The following is a 4687-nucleotide window of genomic DNA, read 5'->3' on the forward strand; positions in this document are numbered from 1 at the left end:
AGGAAGGAAAGCGTGGGATAGGTTGGGGAGGCTAAGAGAGGTCCCTAGGGATCCTTAGCATCCATCCACAGAGGTTCCTCCAATTCAGATGCTCAGCAACCGAGAGAGTGGCCTCCTACAGGATGGTTGTGGAGGATCCTACAAGATACTCTGTTTTCTACAGGATGTCTACAAATGGCTACAGGATGGCCTACCGTGAGTGTTTGGAGTGATGGAGGAGTAATGGAATGGTGGGGGAAGATGTGTAAGGTAGGAATGAGGCTGGTGATGGCTGTAGAAGTGGAGGAATAGGATAGGGAGTGAATGTAAGGAGTAGGTTGGAAGATAGAGGGCTAGGTCAATGAAAGGGCTAGAGAATGGAAGTACGTGAGGAGTGAAAGACTTTGGGAGATAACAGAGCGGAGCAGGGGTCAAAGAGATGTCTGCATGCGTGATCAGGATGGAGGACAAAGTGATGGAACGAGAGAGAGCAGTGTAAGTGAAACAAATGCTTATGACTGTCACTTAACCAAAAATGCATCAACCTAAACTACGTGTGCTTGTAAATTCGATGAGAAGCAATCTAAACGTGAAAGAGAACGTGCATGAAGCTGTGGTAAGGAAGTGTGGTGCAGGTGTGAATCATGTAGAAGCAGCTAACTTAACGTGACTGTGTTGGCAGCAATCATGGAATAAAGAAATGCGTATTTTTGGTGGTGAATCATGGACTTCACTCCAATCCCAGATGAGACGACAGTGAGCCTGAACAACCTTTTTGTTGGAGCTCCAATGGACTATATCTATCCTCTGCTACACTAAACAACTGTAAACAAACTCACCATAAGCAAATCCTATCTAACTCATGAGAAAGACCAACTTAACAACCTGTAATTCGAATTGCATGTGTAAGTGGAAAGCTCACAGTGCTGAAATGAAATGGAAACAACACTACAACAGAGGGGATCTATGGCTCTCAGGTTGGGCCCTAACCTGAGAGCTATAGTCTCCTTGAGAAAAACTCAGAACTAGATCACAAACTGCCTTCTTTATTCATAACTGATATCATGCCAAATTGGCTTACAAAAAGGAACGAAAACTGAACTGTGCTCCAAAATTACAATAGCAATACGAGAGTTTCAACAACCTATCTAAGGCTAAAGCCTTCATACTTATACAAAAACGATGATCCAACAAGTGTCCTACATTTTAGGAGCTCGGCTGTCCAACTAGAGTTTAACTGCTGATCCTGTAGGATGGTCATAATTGCTGTTCCTGTAGAGCAGTTTATAACTGCTGTTCCTGTAGAACAGCTGGCCGTTTTTTAAGCTCGGAGGGGAGATGGATTAGAGCTCGGAGTTCTTGATGGGAATCACGAGGGATGTCCCTAGAACCGTGGACATCTTCTCCCAAAACCCGCAGTGCCACCTCATTGTCTCCTTAACTCCTTTTTCGTTGTCTTTTGCTCCCTTTTAATGCCAAAACCTGGAATCAAAATGCATCAGTCACGTAGAGAGAGTGCCTACCCCTCTTCCTACAAACAACATGAATAAACTAAGAAATGCATGCATAAGCAATAAAAAATGAATGGTTTGAGCAAGTAGAATAGGCCAAAATGAGCCCAAATTGTACCAAAATTGGGGCTCATCAAGGGGCAGAATCTGGAACAACTGGAGGTGAACTGTCATGAGGAGCAGGTGAACTGTCATGAATGAATCCAACACTCTGAAATTGAATGGGCTTTGAGTAGTCTGGAATATGAAAGGACAAGTCCTTGTCATATCCAAGACCAGTTCTGTGCTTGTTGTGGACAAGCTGTTCCCAAGGTTTGATGATGGGCTTGGGAAGTGCAGACTGAGTTTCTACATCTGCATGTACAACTGCTGCTTTATTGGGTACTAAATCTGAACCAACTGTAACATTATTGACTTGATTTTGATGGGTTGCAGTCTCAATGTTCTGAACAGAAACATGTTCAGAATGACTCCTCTGTTTTAGTTCTTCTTGCTGTAGCTGAGTTTCAAGCTGCAAAAAATCAATTTTCTCTTGTGCATTTTGTAGACAGACTTGAATGTCTGTGAGAGAAACTTTGCTGACTTTTAATGTTTCATGATTAGTAGACAATATGAGAGTTTTGAGGAACTCTAATACTTCACTGATTCTAGCCATTTTTTTTTCTTCAATGTCAGATTTACACCTTAAAAACTGATCACAACTACTACTCAGTGCAGAAAAGTAATACCCACTCACAGTACACAGCAATATCCTTTATAAATGTGCAGCAAATGAATCAAGGAATCAATGCATATATATGTAGACAGAGACTATAATGAGTTTTAATACCACAACTGGGGCAGCAACAACTGCAAACTTGCTTGGATCCTTCAAATACTCCTTCACTTTCAAATCAGAAATGATGGCTATCAAAACTTCAACAATTATAACACAATTCTCTGATCTTGCCACTTTCTGGCAATGAAGATAAGCAATGAGAGTAAATCAATATTCTCTGATCTTGCCACTTTCTGGAAATGAAGATAAGCAATGAGAGTAAATCAATATTCTCTGATCTTGCCACTTTCTGGCAATGAAGATAAGCAATGAGAGTAAACTCCAGCAAGGACTTTCAGACCCAAAATGTTGCTCCAACACTTGCTCAGGTCATAGGCATTGGAATGAGTCTCTAGCACGCTGAAACAACAGTGATAGACCTCCTTACATGTCCAAATACTTAGCAAACTGTATAGTGCTGGTCCTCTGGCTTATATTAGTCAACAGTGCAGTGTTTCGTGGCCCCCACAATGTAAGAATAAACTCAGCGCAGAAATTATGAATCCAATATTAAAAAGGCACCAAGCACAGTCATCGAGTTAATGCACCAGAACAACAGTGTTCTTGGACAACAGTATTCTTGGACAGTAGATGGCAGGGGTATTCCAACAGGCAGTAAGGTCTACCCAACAACGAGCAGCGTGGAGGGTTAATGGCGAATGGAACACACTCCGGTGTTAACGCGTTTCAGCATTCAATGGATGGTGCAGCGATCAATACATGCTGCGTTCAATGTAATACACAAGACATCGTAAATATAAGAACTGCGTTAACATATACAACGTTCAAACCTCAATGGGGCAGCGTTCAAGAAACTAGACTGCTCAGGCAACCAGTGTTCAAGAAACTAGACTGTTCCTGCTCCATCTCCATCGCTCAAGCAATATCTACATGCCTACTGTAGCAATGTTGCTCCGAAAATTGTTCACGGAAGTCTCCACACTCAAATCCTAGATGTTGAGCAGAAACACTTCTGACAAAAGGTTAAATATACTAACAATAATATTTATTCCTGGAATCAATCGCGAAAGTGATGCAATGAGAATGACTAAGAAATAAAGACTCTGGATGTATGCGTATCCATTCCATGACGAATTGATCGGGAGAAGGATTCTCGTTCATATCTTCAAAGCACTTATTGAGATACAACGACAAAAATGCCTGACCTACAGGCGGCAGTTAATGATTTTGTTGTCAAGCTCAAGCAACGGTAGGTTGAGGGTTCACATGCCACTGCTAGAGGAACTGCAGTTCTTCTACGGTCTGTTATCTCTCAACAAAGAGTACCACACTCAAATTAGGCAGCTTCACTTATTGAAGCTGTAAAGTCAGTGGGCGTGCAACTTATAGCTGCCAATCCAGTTGAGCTATCTGTTGGGAACATTGTGAGACATATATTACATATAATTCGCGAGGAGGATGTGTCTTTGGCAACAACGGGTGTTGGAGGTTTAAGTGTCTCTACTGGCAGTGATAATGAGGATGATACCCAACATGATAACTCTTCGGCATTATCTACAACTGCTCTTGCTGCTGCATCTAGTAGTGCTTTGCGAGCTCCCTCATTACATAATCTTTTAGAATCTATACCTAGCCCAGCAGCTGCTCCTCTCACTGGTTCTTCGGGAGGCGAGTCTGAAGGAAAAAGCAAATCTGACAAAAACTCAAGGAGCTGGAAATTGAAGCATGGAGTAATTGAGGCTATTAATGAACTGATTGAAGATATTGATAATAACCACTCTCAGATTGTAGAGCAGGCATTGGAACATATTCATTAGAATGAGGTGAATACGAAGTATTTCTCATGTCCTCCAGTGAGTAAAAGGCTTGCGCTCTCAGAAAAAGCACATGCTCGAACAATGTGCTTGTGCACAAAACAATGCAACTCATCTCCTGTCAACGCATCCCATATTTTGGCACTAAAATCCGCTGATCCTGATGCTGCATGTAAAGCACGATTATCAAGACAACAACACACTCAACAGCGGCACTCTCAACAGCACACTTAGGCGCGCATTCTTGAGGGATATGGGAAACACTTCGATTGGTCTCTGAAGGCAAAGTAATAGAAGCCAAAAAAATAACCAGAGAAATCTTGTTTATTTAAGAGCAGCAGGGCTCCAATACAGAGATGGGTTCAGATTTTTTTTTTTTTGACACTCACAGCAAGACAAGGATTAGGATTCTTCTGTCTGCCTCCAATGATTACGACTGACAATTCCTCCAACGCCTCTGGCAACGTCCAGAAGGTATTATGCAAGGAAGATATTATAGCAGAGAAACACAGCGTGAAAAAGGTCAGTCAGAGAAGAGGGCGCAAAAAATTATTATGGAAGAGAGCCCAGAGAGCGAAGAAAGGAAAATTATGCACACCCCAGGG

General features: G+C 42.1%; 1 pseudogene; it reads left to right on the plus strand.

The window, feature by feature from the left end:
- The first annotated feature begins 3464 nt into the window (after window positions 1-3464).
- LOC149155007 (uncharacterized) lies at window positions 3465-4316 on the plus strand (annotated as a pseudogene).
- Window positions 4317-4687: the final 371 nt, after the last annotated feature.

This window comes from Pinus tabuliformis, chromosome 9, assembly GCF_031772625.1.
Source record: "Pinus tabuliformis cultivar Carrire ecotype Pingquan chromosome 9, CPIR1, whole genome shotgun sequence".
Lineage (NCBI taxonomy): Eukaryota > Viridiplantae > Streptophyta > Pinopsida > Pinales > Pinaceae > Pinus > Pinus tabuliformis.